Here is a 16,192-nt window from a genome sequence, read left to right as displayed (position 1 = left end):
TCATATAGTTCTGAAACGCGTCTAGCTGTTGTTTTTATCACGCTCTGGGTGTACTTAATTAAGTAGTTCTTCCTCGTGTATATATTATCTCCCTCCAAAAGTTAATCTGTTTCTACTAAAGTACATGTCTATGAATTTTCACTTCCAAGAATTTCACCCACAGAGCTTCGCGCATCTTCATAGAAGACTGGAATGGAGTCGATGTAATGGGACATAACTAAAGCTAAGGGTGGAGCTGAATTGTCATGTAAACATGGTCGATGGATTTTTGTAGCCTGAAATGTTCTTTGACGCCGTCCGAGGAAAGCTAATATTCCTCTATTACGTATTCGTTAATTATCTAAAACTTCCAGAAAAGAACAAAATGGATTGATCTTCAACGTCACTAATGAGCAATCATTTCATATCAGCTTGAATTTCGGGTAAAAAGACAAAAGTTTCTAGTTCTTTAGTAATTACATGTCATAAAACAGGCAATATTAAACTGTCAAGAAATGAGAAAGAAAAACCCAAAAAAAACTTGAAGTTTAATCTCCAAAAAAGTTTCTTAGGTTGGATTTTCTTTTAGTTTCCCCCGCACCATCTAATCAAGCAAACGAGCCGTTTAAACGTATTAAAAGTCATTTAAACCTTCTCTTTTCTCAGCAAAATGGACTTTTCTCACGCAAAACACGGAAATGAAAACCTTCTTTCTCAAGAAAAAAAACCATTAAATAAAGAAACAGTGGCATAGATGGGGGGAGAAGAAAGAGAGCTGATACGCCGTCGATCTTTCCGCTGCTTGGTTGAATCCACGAGAAACCATATCCATTTTAATTTTCAAGCTTTATAAAAGCGGTTATTTTTCCTTTTTTAATCCATTTCTGCCGTAAATCACGCCATCTTTGCTCGTTGTTTTGTGTTTTATAAAGATCGAGTCTTGGTGTAAAGCATTAATTTTAGACTCTCGCCAGGAATTTCGACTACGAAATTTTTTGAGGCGTTTTGAGAGATTATCTCGTCTATTTCAAGAAGTTGAACACTCATGACAGCGTTTAGGAGAAGAGGAATATTTTCTTTTGAGGAGCAAGCATATCATTCATGGAGGGTATCTACAAAAACAATTTTGGTGAGCTATATGCTTTAAGGCGATGGATTAGCTCACCAACCTTTTGGTGCGAACCTTAACTCCGTGGTTTTTTAAAACCTTTCTGGCGTCCCTCTGGATCGTATTTTTTTCGTATGGCTCCCCTTGTCTTAACCAGGGCTCCAAAAGCTAGAAGTGAGACCCTTGTGACCTGTTTACACGCGTCAAGTAACTAAGTACATGAATGAATGAAGGTATATTTGGCGCTTTCTCCTCTATCTCTTTTTAAAGTAACCAAGTACAGTAAAAGTCAGTTATGACGAGAATCTCGCAATACCTCTCGTCATCTATGCATTTTCTACGCTATTCCAGCCATCATAACTGCCTGAAACATATTCATGTTCATATCTAACATACACACACAAATCGAAGTCATGACAAAAATCACCAAAAAAAAAAAATTCAGACGCGTCTCCAAAAAGTAAAAAAAAAATACTTGGATGGGCAATCTCGTGTTTGCGTACATGTTGAGGCTCGATGTTTACTCAAAACATGGAAGCAAGGTGCAACGAATCATGGAGAGAGAGAGACGCTCCACTTCTCTTCTTAAGCTAAGCCTATTTATTATTCAGGAAAACATGGAAACGCTCGACGAGGGAAATACCTGGGAGGCATCACCTTAAACGTACACTCAAAATGCACTTTTAATATTCTAATAAATAGCCTATGTGTGTGTGCGGATGCGTTGTTTAATTCACGACGACTCACATAATGTATATACATGTACAGGGGAATATATTTAAAATCGCATCAAACAAGTTGTGGAGTAGTGGAGGTAAGTATAAAATTCCCAAGAAAATTTTGGCGATCTCCCGTTCCCGACCTCTTTTGCCGATCGTTAAATATGATGCTCGAGAGCGAGTGAATGAGTCAAGGGGGTTCGAAACTCGATTCATTTGAATTTCAGATTACTTCCCCCAGGTTCCTTGGCTGTTGCTGCTAATGCGCAATTTCCGAGTTGTTGTTCGAGCCTCGACTCCGATTGAGAACAACTCTCTCGAAGTTAGTGGTATGTATACGGAAAAGATGGAGATTTATCTTCTATTCGAGCTGCATTTCTTTGAAATGATTACGTTCGCTCGTTCGAGAAGAGATTCGAACATGAGAAAGAGAGAGATTTTGAGTGAAATTATTTCATGGTGATCATCGACATTTAATGAAATTTATCCGGAGAATTTCCCGATCGATGAAAATTGAAATGAGTATTCAATTCTGAATCGATAACAAGACGATTACAGTAACAATACTTTGATTCGTAATCTTTTTGGATTCTAACATTCGATGCAAGATTCGTTTCGGGGAAGCAAATTTAGAGCGTTATCGCACTTTGGCGTCTTAACGATGCCAACAATATGTAACGGAATTTTAACGAGAACAACACTCAATCACTGGTCCGCGTGATTCCTAATATTTAAGGGTCAAGCGACCAACAAGAAAATTTTTATACAAATACAAGGCCACCGCACCCAACAATGCTGTATAAGGGGTTTTAGTCTGTGTGGGTGCCTGCCACCATGAGAAACCGACAGAAAAAATGTATATAAATAAAGGGAATACACAAAACGGATTTCAGGGAAGAAAATACTAAATAATGAGTCATAATTTGAGGAAAGAAAAAAACTGAATAAATAAAAGAAATAGTGTGAGGACAGAAAAAGAAAACGAAATAAATAGGAGTAATAATTTGAGGACAACAAAAAATAAAAAATGGAACAAATAAATTCGGAGCAAAAAAAAGAACTAAATAAAGGGAAGAAATAAATTCCAAGGCAGAAAAAGAACTGAATAAAGGGAAAAATAAATTCTAAGCCAAAAAAACTAAATAAAGGGAAGAAATAAATTCCAAGGCAGAAAAAGAACTAAATAAAGGGAAAAAATAAATTCCAAGGCAGAAAAAGATTACAAAGGTAGAAAAATTACCTAAAATTTGAAAGAGTATTTTTACTCCTCAAAAAAATTTGGAGGAGTAAAATTGAATTTTGATCCGTACTGGCGAACACTGGACACGAGCTACTTGGAACGAAAAACCCCGATTTAAGCCAAGACATCGTACCAGAAACCACTGGGAAACCACTTCCTCTTGTTTCCTCCTTGAACAATAAAATGCGTCATTCAATAAATTCTTCAAGCAACAATCACTTTCCCGATAATACTCACGGCTACGATTTCTATCCCAATAATTCTCCCAAGCAACAATTACTATTCCGACAGTGCTCGGCGCCACTCTCACTACTTCGACAATGCTCCAAGCAACAATTATTTTTTTCGCAAAAAATGCTTCCAGCAATAATTACTTTCATATTTCTAAGCAACAATTAGTTTGCCAATAATACTCCGCAACAATTACCCTCCCAAAAATGGTCCAAGCAATTATTACTTTCCCGATAATACTCCAAGCAGTTATTACTTTCTTGATAATGCTCGAAACAACAATCATTTTCCTAATGCTCCAAGCAACAATTACTTTTCCAACAATGTTCCAAACACAAATTACTATTTCCCCGCTAACGTTTCAAATTCTTTAATAATGCTCCAAGCAACAATCTCTTTCCCCAACAATGTCTAAAATTTCCGTCGGTGAAATATCCCTTTGATCTCTACCTCAAATACGAAGACATAAAATTACTTTAAAATATCGAGACGGTATTTTCTAATACACACACACGTGAAACTAAAAATTCTTCCTGAATTTTGATCAAAGGGGAAATTGATTTTTATCAGGAAACGAAGTTTTTTATACGCTTAAAATAACTTCAGCGATGTTAAAATTACGAATTAAAAATCATGTAAAAATTTATCGCTATCGAAGACGATGGAAAGTGATTCCCGAGGCGTTCGTTGAGGCGAGACGATAAAACGCCTCCGTTTAATCAGAGGCAAGCTTCGACATAACCAGCTTTTCATATACCTTTTGATGTGTATCCGATCTTTTACTAAAATAATTTCATATACACTCACAAGCCAATGCATTAGCGCCGCACGTCTAAAGCTAGGGTCACACTCATGTGCAGCCTGGTCCAACAGTCGTTGCTGCAATAAAGGTCTAGGCTGGCCCTACCCGGCCGAAATGTTCTCCAGCGAATATTATCTTCCAGAACATTCTCCAAGGAAATAATTTGTCAACGTGTGTTGTGATTGTTGGCGTTCTTTGACCAATGCGTGGACAAACTTAGGAATATCCGGAAGGAAGATTTGGACTACTTGGTTGGAAATAGTCTTCTCTGATTTAGAGAGCTTGCAAGCAGCAAACATGTGAGTGACTAAAAAAGTGCCCGAAGTAGCTACTCCGGAAGCTACTTGGACTTTGGTTGGAAACTCGAAGGTCTTGCTCGTTCTCTTTGACCAGCCTTCCAATACCTTCCCTCCCCCCTCCAACATTTGACGGTCACAGTACTCGCCCATAAACAAACTTGGATGGACCACATTTGACTATGCTGGACATTATGGCCTTGGATTAATACGTGTCTAATCTGCGTCACATGCACGGAAGACTCCACTGCACAGTGCACATTCTTCTGGTCATGACCTCATTTTATATCGTCCATATAACAGCGGTCCATCGCCGTTGATGGCTGGTCACGTGTAAGAATATACATGCTTTTCCAGAGCGTGTACGCAAGCCCCCCCCCCCCTACGCATTTTCGAAAGTTACTTGGAGCATGAAGGGTTGGAAACCACTGCGCTGTCTCAAAAAAGTATTTACAGGAGGGCTTAGCGGGCATTTTATATAATCCAGGGCAGCACATTCGAAGTGGGAGGGGGCAGATTTGAGGAATGATTGGACAAATACTAGACTGGGAGAAGGGTAGCAAAATTCGCACAGCCCGAAGGGGGTAAGACCATAAATCCGCCTATGCGTAGAGAGCGAGGGACTATACGTTAATGAGAGATCAAAGTAGTTCGTAAGCAAGTGATTTTGGTGAATTTACATTTTAATCTATTGTGAGTGCACAGTAGCCATCTATCACTCACCAAAAGTATGACCTAGAGGGCGACCAAGAAAATTTGCACTCATGTGAGTGACCAAAAGACTTGAAGATAGGGGTAGGGGCTAAGTATGCTATATCTCAGGGTGGCAAATTTAAGAAAAGGCTTTCCTGAAGGGGAGTGTGGTCCAAAAAATTGAGCCGGTGTTATATTATAAAAGTTTAATAAAAGATCTTTCACAAAACTTGAAAAAAGAACACAATCAGCCTATTGGTCACATTCACTGAAATTTAACCGATACGCTTATTGGTTTCATTTTTCATAAAATAACTTTTGTAAAACTGATATAGTGTAATAACTGTCTTAGACTAGAATGAGAGAGGACAGCAATACTATATATCCGTCTATAGGTAGAGAGCGAGGTACTACGTTAGTGAGAGATCAAGAGAGTGATCTACAGAGCGAGAGACCCTGTCGGTGAATAACCAAAAAAAACTTGCAAGCATGTGAGTAATCAAGAGACCAGCCTAGGGAGTTTTCAAGTATGTGAGTGACCAAAAGTGTGATTTAGAGAGCTTGCAAGCATGTGAGTGACTAAAAAAGTGAACTAGAACGTTCGCAAGCATGAGAATGACAAAAAATAACCCAGAAACCTAAAGAGTAACATACAGAGTTTTCAAGCATGTGAATGATCAAAAGAGTGACCTAGAGGGTTTGCAAACATGTAAGTGATTAAAGGAGTGACTTGAAGAGCAAGTAATAAGGTCAGTGAGCAACTTAGAGCGTCTGCAAGTATGTGACCAAAAAAGTGACTTGGAGCATCCAACCAAAAGAGTGACCCAGACCATGTGCAAGCATGCGACTGATCAAAAGACAGTGAGAGACCAGGTCGGTGAATGACCTAAAGAGTGACCAAGAAAATGTGCAAGCATGCCAGATCAAAATGAAGTTTTGACCTCAAAAGAGTGGCTTGAAGACAGGGATGAAGGGCTAAAAGGGCTATATCTCTGAGGGTGGCGAATTTGAGGAATGAGTGGCCCAGAAAATTCGACTAGAGTAAAGAGGGGGAAGGGCGGCAAAATTTGTGTAGCGCCACAGGCAGCAAAACCATAAATCTGCCTCTGCACTAACTTAATGAGTAAACAGTAAAGCATGAAACTTTGTTTGCTGTTCGATAGCGTCAATTTCAACACAAACACTTAAGGACTAACGATCTCCAGGAAAGCCCCGTTTAATTACAACATATGATCCCCACTTACGAGACATAATAACATGCATGACAGTCAAGTCGAAGTCCCGGGATTATTGGTCCAATGCTTTATGACGAAATCGGGATACGCGAGACATGAAGCTTTGGTGACCTTCATCTGGTTCCGGAACTCGCACCGTTCGATCTCGGACCTGGGACTTCCCTGTTCGCTCAACCAAGTCTTGAATAGAGCCAGTTTATCAGACGGACCCAGAGCGAACCCGACGACGGTTCCTCTTACGGCGTGGTTCATGATCCAGCCTCTGATCGAAAGCTCCTGAGCCTTGGACTTGGCGTACTTCCTGAAATAGACGCCCTGCACTTTGCCGAACACTTCGAATTCCACTGATTCCATCCTGGCTATGAGCTTACCTTGCTTATGATCGACGAGGAACGGAGCAAATCCTACAGTGGGGTGCCGAACATTCGGAAACATATAGTGAGTCTTCATTTGATTGAGACTTTTCAACGGCCAAGGCGATGCGATTGATTTCGTAAATATCACCTGAAGCTAGTATCATATTGTTATATGGTGATCAAACGAATTCAGTTTGAGTGGATTTATTTAAAGCTAGGGCGCTCAACCTTTTAGGGAGTGCGGGCCTCTTCATTGGTTTGAAAACGTGTCGCGGGTTACTTAAATAATCTCTAAATGTGTCCGGATCACTGAAGTGATCACAAAATATTCCGCGGGCCACTTAAGTGATCTGAAACACCGCCCCAAGAACACTTATGAGATCTGTAAATGTGTCGCTGGCCGATTAATTAAACTGGGAATGTGTTGCAGGCCACTTAAGTGGTCTGAAACATTGCCCCAAGTCACTTATGTGACCCTTTTAATGTGCCGCGGGCACTTAAGTCATATGGGAAAGTGTCGCGGACCACTTGAGTGATGTGGAACTGCACCGAGGGTCACTTAAGTGTGATCTGGTAATGTGTTACTAAGTTAATTTTTCCACCTCATTAGGTTTGAGGTCGCGGACCACATGAGATGATTCCGACAGCCATGGGTTAAGCATGTATGATTTAAGGCGTCTTCCAGAGGCGGATCTATAGTTTCGTCGCCCCCCTTCTAAGTCTAATTTTCTGTACCCAATCATTCCTCAAATTTGCCACCCTGAGCTCGCTAAATACCCGCCCCTTTCTTCAGTCACTATTTTGGTAACTCACATGCTCGCACATTTCCTTGGTAGGTCTTAGGTCACGCTTTCAAACTATCAAGATAACTAGACATGGATGATGATTTTTTGCTGGGCTAAGATACACGAAATCAATATTCTGCTAGATACTGGATATTATGCGAATATTCTGCCTAGAGGGCCTGGGTTCGATTCCCGGTAGAGAGAGAAACAATACTTTTTTTCCTGTTCACCTCGGCATAATATCCAGAGAGCCTATTGATATCATGTATCTAGGTTGCTCTTTGGGATTTTCAATGCACCAGGCCACAAGGAGTGTGTGAAAAGTCTCTACATCACACTCCTGGGCATTCATCGACATGGTCACTCACATGCTTGCAAACTCTGTAAATCGCTACTACAGAGAGTTTACTGTATTTTTGAGAGTAATTACTTAAAATTACACACGGGTCCCACAAGGTTGAGACAGCCTTGAATACATTGGAATTTAGTTTACTGACATATAAGCTAAATTTCTTACTTATAAAATTTTATTTTATTACATATTTTCTGAAAAAAATTGCTTCAAAAGGTACAGGTTCCATAAATTCGTGAATTTTTTAAAAAATTATAAAATTAAAGCAATCGGTATATTTGAATGCATTTTGAGCAAATTTAATGCTCACTTGCGAAGGGGGATAATGTACAGAAAAAAGTTCAAATTTGGTCAACAGAGAGCGCTGCATAAAAACATATCACTGGAAATATGCGAATCGGAGCCCCATAAAATGCACGGTGTACGATTAACAGCCTATTTCTTAATTTTTCCTGTTTTTGTCGCTTGCAGAAGGTGGAGCCCAGTTGCAGTACATGAAGGTGCATAACCAGAGGCGCATTTATGCTTTTTCCGCCTACGGGCTCTACACGAATTTACCGCCCTTCTCCCATTCTAGTCTAATTTCTTTTCCTCTTTCCTCGAATTCACAATTCTGTTCTATAATGCGCTTGCCCCCCCCCCCCACGAGCTCCTGCAAGTACACCTACACCTGTGTCTCCAAGTCATTCGTTTAGCAACTCCCATGTTTACACATTCTTAAAGTCACTCTTTTAGTCATTCACATGCTTGCAGCACACACACTAGGTCACTGACCTGATCCCTCGCTGTGTAGATCACTCTTTTGTTCATTTACATGCTTACTTACTCTCTCCAAGTCACTCGTTTGATCACTCGCTGACCTAGTCCCCTTACTGTCTCGGCAGAGGTCTTCAACCTTTTTTCTAGTCGCGAGCGCTGCCTGCACCCATCATCAAAAGAAGAGCATCCTTACATAAAGTTTGACGTACGAATGCGCGAAATCAGGATGATTTCAGTTCTTGAATGCAATTAGTGCAAGGCGTTCAATTGCAACGCCGATCAAGTGCTCGCGAGCACGAAATTGGACATGAGCATCGAGCACTCTGGATGCTTCAGGGAGCACCGTGGTGCTCGCGAGTAACTGGTTGAAGATGCCTGATATTATATTACCTTAAAGATATACCTGAAGATATTATCCTGAATTAATACAAATTTCGCCGCCTTTCTTTCATTCTACTAAGTTTATTGGTCGTTCATTCCTCAAATTTACCACTTCTCTCAACTTGCCAGAATGGGCTTTAGTCCGCCAAGCCCCGTAAGTACGCCACTGAAAGGGGGGGGGGGTCAGAAATGACAATTATCTGCTGATATACTACTTGAATGGCCCTTTGCTACTGGATTAGAACGAGAGTGCCTATGATAAAACAGCGAAGAAAAACAAAACAAATATGGGGGCGATGGGCAAAAAAAACGGGCCAGGAAATATTTCCCGCACTGGAACTCGATACATAATTTGATTTTCGATTTACCAGTATTCATCGATGGCAGAAATCGATCACAAACACCAACATCGAGTTCGATGATAAAAGATGTTGCCGACAAAAATCGTTGTTTTCCCACTTTTTCGGGTAAAAATATATTCAAACACACACTTTTTATATATACTGCAACCGCGAAAAAAAATATGAAAATAAAAAATGGTCCGTGGGGGGAAAGAATACGAATCTAATGAAAGTTCCAGAAACAAAGTCCGGGAAAAAGAGGACATTTTCGAGTGATGACAGATGACCGTCATTTTCTATGTTGTAGGGACGCGATGAAGTGGACCGACGATGTCTTCGGTTGCTTTTTTTTTTGTGTCACGTGATGACGGTGCAAGTTTTTTTTTTACCTTCGGTCCTCGCGTGTGTCATTTACAACGTGTCAAGTGCGTGGGAAAAAACTATTCGGGATAAAAGAGGTAAAACAAAAAAGAAGAGTTTCTCAGTTCATAAGACGACTTCATCTAATGGACGTCGCGTGTATGTGTTTTCTTTTTAAACTTCAAAAAGAGTCCTTTTTAAAATTCGACATCAGGCAATTTAAGACACCCGACTACTGTTCTCGTCACTTTTCTTTAAAATGGCACTATAGAGTGAACTTTATTAATATTTTTCGATATAAAGTATCCCGAAATGGTAAAAACAGCGACCGACTTGATCTCTCACTAACGTATAGTCCCTCGCTCTATACCTATAGACGGATATATGATATTGCTGCCCCCTCCCATTCTAGTCTAAGACTGTTATTACACTATATCAGTTTCACAAAAGTTATTTTATGAAAAATGCAACCAATAAGCGTATCGGGTACATTTGAGTGAATGTGATCAATAGGCTGATTGTGGTTTTTTTTTTCCAAGTTTTGTGAAAGATCTTTTATTAAACTTTTATAATATAATACCGGCTCAATTTTTTGGACCAAACTCCCCCCTTCAGGAGAGCCTTTCCTTAAATTTGCCACCCTGAGATATAGCATACTTAGCCCCTACCCCTGTCTTCAAGTCTCTGTTTTGGTCACTCACATGCGTGCGAATTTTCTTGGTCCCTCACTGGCCTGGTCTTTCGCTAGGTCATACTTTTGGTGGGTGGTAGATGGCTACTGTGCACTCACAATAGATTAAAATGTGAATCCACCAAAATTACATGCTTACGAACTACAAGTTTTCGACTGCCTACGTCATTTTCATATAGAATTTCAAGCAAAATCCGTGTGATACTCGAAACACGATTGCAAAAAATTCTACGAATGGAACGTTTTGTTATTTTCGGGGTGTATTCAGCATGTGATAGTACAGGTTATGAGCTAAAAGTTAAAGAATTGTACGGTATGCTCATAAGTTACACTCAAATCTGTTACTGTGTATGTGTGAATCTTTTTGAAATTTCACTCTACATATCGTCTATAACGCTCTGTAATTAGGCAAATATATGTAAGAGACCTTAGATTTCAGTTCATTACCTCAAAAATATATAGCAAAATATTATACTAAAATTTTGTAATGATACCATGAATAGATTTTTAGTATTCCTGTTTCAAATTCAACTAAGATGTCAAAAATGGCATTCTTCGTGAAACACGTTTAAAGTTTTTATTCACGTATTACTTGTATGTAAAAACGCAACACCAAAGTGAACGTAAGTTAGATTCTAAGCGTAATATTAACAAAACAAGAACTGTCTTGGAATTAAAACAAACAGGGCTTTCATTTAAAAAAAATTAAAATCGATATTTTCATCCAAAAATTACGTTTTCAACGTAGTCGGATACCTTAACTGGAAATTCTCATTGTAAAATCCGTTTACATCAGTAAAACGTTCAAATCACTTCGAAATATAGTGTATGCCGCTTAATGTGATCACATTGGAACTCGTGGATTCAGATAACAATAACCCACCTTGAAAATGCGCAAAAAAAAACAACCTTTCAACAAAACAAAACTTGATAACGTTATCCGAGAGAAGTCCGGATAACTATAAACGATTTTTTCAGTGAGTAGCACACTCGTAAACGGTGATCAAGTTTAAATACAGTAAAATCCCTCTTTAGCGGACACCGGTGGGATAAAAAAAATCTGTCCAGCAAAGAGGAGTGACCGTTAAGCAGAGGTTTAAAATGCATATTTAAAGTTAACACGGGAAGTTGTTATTTAGAGACCGTTCAAGTATTACGTAAGCAAATTTTTAGCCATTTTTGATCCCCTCCCCCCTTGTCAGCAAAAGTTAGCAAAACTCTGACCTCCCCCCCCCCCCCATATTGTCAGTAAAATTTCGTCATCAGCTCTGCCCTGGGGGGGGGGGCTCCCACGATCAAAAATTTATTTTTTAATGCAAAAAACATTTTTAAATTTACCTTTATACAGGGTGATCAGCGAATAATCCCTTATTTCAAAATTAAATATCTCTTCAACATAGATCAATAGAATTATGCGGTAAACGGTACGTTTATTAGCAAAACTGTAAGAATGTTGTGCAGAAATTTCGAAAATTCAGTTTTTTTTTTAGTTTTTTAAAATTTAAAAAAGCAAAACAAAACCGGAGATTTTGGGGTTCCGAAAATCCTCATTTGTGTGAAATGACTGCATTCGCCTAAAGTTGCTGCGGTATGCGCCATTTGTGCTGACAAATTGTTCCAAAATTGTAACGTAACGTTCAGTAGTAATCGTTTCTCGCACGAAGAAGGGGCCGATAATGCCTCTGGCGCATACCGCAGCCCATGCAATAACTTTAGGCGAATGCAGTGGTTTCTCTTCACACAAATGAGGATTTTCGGAACCCCAAAATCTCCGGTTTTGTTTTGCTTTTTTAAATTTTAAAAAACTAAAAAAAAAACTGAATTTTCGAAATTTCTGCACAACATTCTTACAGTTTTGCTAATAAACGTACCGTTTACCGCATAATTCTATTAATCTTTGTTGTAGAGATATTTAATTTTGAAATAAGGGCTTATTCGCTGATCACCCTGTATGTTATAATCAATTTCTGTTAATTTCAATGTTATTTGAAGGCTAAGAACTCAAGATTTATCTTTAATAAATTCATTGCGACCCACCCTCTATAAACCATATAATGATAAATCGCGTAAAGGCCCTTGGCCCGCGGACCAAATATGGCCCTGGGGCTTGCCCTCCTCAAACCTAATTTTGTAAAAATAAAAACGGACAAAGCGGCACAAATACAGATCGCTTAAGTGTCCCGTGGTACATTTCCAGAACATTTAAGCGATCCGTGGCACATTTTCAGATCACTTAAATGACCCGGGACGCAGTTTCAGAACACTTGAGTGATCCGTGACACATTTAGAGATCCCTTGAGTGACTGGACGTAGGTTTAGAGCACTTACGTGGCCCCCAGTGCGGTTCTACATCACTCAAGTTACCGGCGGCACATTCTCAGATTATTCAAGTGATCCGCGGCATATAATTGCACAATTCCAGAGCACTTAAGCAGCCCGGAAACGTTTCCAGATCACTTGGATCCGCTAAACATTTAGTGATCACTAAAGTGGCTCTGTAGGGCACTTATGAATAGGTGGGGGGGGGGGTGTTACTTCAAGTGCCCCCAAACTATCGAAAGGTTTTTCTCGTCTTTGGAGCACGGAGTAAGATGCCATTAAAAATATTTCATATTTTCATAAAAGGGGGTTGATAACGTAAGCATAATCCAAACACCCCCACCCCCTCCCCCTTGTCATCAAAAGTCAGCAAATCGAAACCCCCCATCGATGATGACGCAATACTTGAACGGCCCCTTAGCCGTGAAAGAGGGGTGTGACCTCCAACAGGAATTTCACAGTAATATATTAGTCATAATTTTCAAATCTAATATCACACGGTAAAAATAATCAGCACCTGAAAGTTGATTTCTTGAAATTAATATCTGAAAAGAAACCATTTTTTTTATTAAATTTAAAAAAAATTGAATTCAAAAATGAATTTCTGGTAGATTTAAGAAGAATTTATTGCACTTAAATTTTAAATGAATTATAAACAAATTATTTTTAATTAATATAGTAATTTATAATGATTTTTAATCATCAGGTAATGCTTATTAGCTATTTATTAAAAAAAAAGACAAAAATTAAACAATTACTTGCTAATTTGATAGATTTTAAACGTTTAAAAATTCATAATAACCTGATTATTATTGATTAAAACAATTTGAGAATTTGTTTTTTTAGATATAATAAATAAAAAAAACATAAAAGTAAATAAATTTCAATTATTTTTAAATTAATTAAAAATAAAATAAATTTAAATTATTTATTAATCAATATTATGGTAATTTTTTCATATGATAAACTCATCAAGGTCCTGTATAATGAAATAATCAATTTTTTTAAAACTAAATTTAATAACCAAATCCTTACAGAAAAAATTATTTCGTTTCATTCTAAGATTTCCCAATAAAATTGGGAATTTTATTAGAAATATTGTCCCAGTAAAATTCTTAATTTTCGAAAGAAAATTCCTAAGTTTTAAATAAAATTTCTGAATTTTCGAAATAGAATTCCTAATTTCAAAAATGTTTTTATGGTTTTACTCTGGCTTAAAATCGATCCCAATTAACTAAAAATTCTGGAATTAACGAACTGTAACAAAGAGCAACAGCATAAATTACAATAAATGTCATAAAAAAAAAAACTCACGAATTCTTTTTCTTTCTTTATTTTCACAAATGGTGGCGCTAGAAATACTTGGGAAATCCAAAGACATTATTTTTTGTGATGACCCTGTATTTCCTGCGTTTGATATCCCGTACAACGGTATTTGATAAGAAAAAATAAAATAAAATTTTCCGCGGTTCACGTAATTACATCTTCTTAGAAGGAAGAGATTACAAAAGGAACCAACGCATGAGAGAACAGACATTCCAAGAAATCACATCCGTGGGAAAATTTCTCTTAACACGGAGGAGAAACAAAAGAAAATTCATGTGGATTCTTAAGCATGTTTATCGTCTCAAGACAAGAACAGAAAAAAAAAAAACCCCTATTATAAAAATCCCTCAAAATTAAATTTACCGTAATTTTAAGATGCGACTCATTTTTTTTAGCTCGCTGAGTGCCGATTAACTCAAAAGACCAACCATAAAACCAAAGAACAGTCATCCTCGAGTCAGAAAAAAATATATAAAAGTTAAGAAATTTAAATAAAAATTAAAAGTCTCGATTCAAATTTAAAAATATTTAGAAATAAGTTAAAAAAATTTTTTTCTTCTAAATATTTTATCTTTATCAGCAAAATTAGTAAAATCGGTTTTAACTCTTAGTGAGTTGGTTCATTTCCTACTTATCCAACAGAGTGTTGTATGTTTCCTGTAAATCCAATTTAAGCCAAGGTTTTGTTGCTAGTTCTGGTGTCCCTCAGGGATCTGTGCTAGGCCCGTTGTTATTTATAATTTTTATCAATGATCTATCCGCACTTTTCAAAAATTGTCTACTCTTTGCTGATGATTTGAAGATTTTTAAAAGTATTGATTGTATTGATGTTATGTTATAGCCTTCAAAATGAGTTGTCTTTACTTCACGAATGGTGTTTACTTAATAGACTTAATCTCAATATTGATAAATGTTTTGTTCTTTCATTCACTCACAAATAGAATCCAATCTTTTTTACGTATAACATTAATAATAGCCAATTGCTTAGAAGAACCTCTGCGACCGATTTGGGAGTTATTTATAGTACCAATTTTTACTTTGCTGATCACATTAAAAATCTTTGCTCTGTGTTATATAAAAAATTTGGTTTGCTTAAAAGAATGTCGAGAGATTTCAAGGATAGTAATACGTTAATATCCCTTTTTAATACGCTTATAAGATCTAAACTTGAATATGCTTCAATTATCTGGAACGCATTTCACGCTTGCCATATTATGAGTCTTGAAATTATTCAAAACAATTTTCTAAGGTATTTATATTTAAAAAAATATGGTCTTTATAACAATATTCTATCTGCCACTCATCTACGAAACAGTTTCAATGTCAATAGCTTACAAAATCGCAGAGAGTACTTGCTCGTTATTTTTTCCAAGAAACTGTTGACTAACCAAATTGATTGTATACCCATTCTTAACGAAATCTTTTTCATTATTAAGTGTCACAATACAAGATCTAATTATGAAATATTTTGAAACTGTAGACAAAGAAATTGTGAAACTTTTTGAAAATACTGCGAAATAAATCGTGGAAAACTTTTTTGAAAATACTGCGAAATAAATCGTGGAAAAAATTTTGAAAATATTTTTAAATAAATTCTGAACAATAGAAACACTTTTGAGATGAATTCATCAAAAAAGAAAACATTCCAAAATTCTAATAAAATTAATCTAACGACGAAAATACACTAAAAACTAACCACCATAAATGAGAATTCAAATAAATTTATTCAATATTTTCCTTCAGTGGGATCTTGAAAGTGTTTATGAATTCATTCGCACCGATAGCGAAAAAACTTCGAAAGGAATATTTTCTATCCAAATATCAATGGAAAAAGAAATATATATGATGATAAATGGAGAAACATAAAATCCGTGAAAAAAAGAAAAATGGTGGACAGATTTTTCAGAAAAAACGATGAAAAGAGAATTTTTTTCCCAAAACAGAATTACGATCGATTCATCAATATGAAAAATCGATTCTGTCAATAATAGTGTAAACGCTGTTAGCTTAGAGAAAAATAGAAAAAGTGTAAATATTTCGTTTTTCAAGCTTTTTTCCCCGACGGCTTTATTACATTAATTGAAATGTAACAATAAAACAAAATGTAAACTTTAAAGAGAAGTGACATCTTCTGGAAAAAACCGACATAAAATCATTCATTAAATTTTTTTTTTTTTTTAAATTTCAGAATTAAGAATTCCATACGGAAGTTCAAGATC

At 37.0% G+C, this 16,192-nt stretch overlaps 1 protein-coding gene and 1 pseudogene across 2 annotated transcripts in view; both read right to left on the bottom strand.

Annotated features, from left to right (window-relative positions):
* The window catches only part of LOC149069950 (uncharacterized), a 304,673-nt gene that overhangs the window by 75,314 nt on the left and 213,167 nt on the right, over positions 1-16,192 (bottom strand). The window lies entirely within an intron of this gene.
* LOC149069951 (acylphosphatase-2 pseudogene) lies at positions 6,337-6,657 on the bottom strand (annotated as a pseudogene).

The sequence above is a fragment of the Pholcus phalangioides genome, unplaced genomic scaffold (genome assembly GCF_987345545.1).
Source record: "Pholcus phalangioides strain wild (caught in Gottingen) unplaced genomic scaffold, Ppha-v1.0 ptg000022l_1, whole genome shotgun sequence".
Classification (NCBI taxonomy): domain Eukaryota; kingdom Metazoa; phylum Arthropoda; class Arachnida; order Araneae; family Pholcidae; genus Pholcus; species Pholcus phalangioides.
The sequence above is the reverse complement of the archived record's forward strand: the minus strand, read 5'-3'. Positions and strand labels throughout refer to the sequence as shown.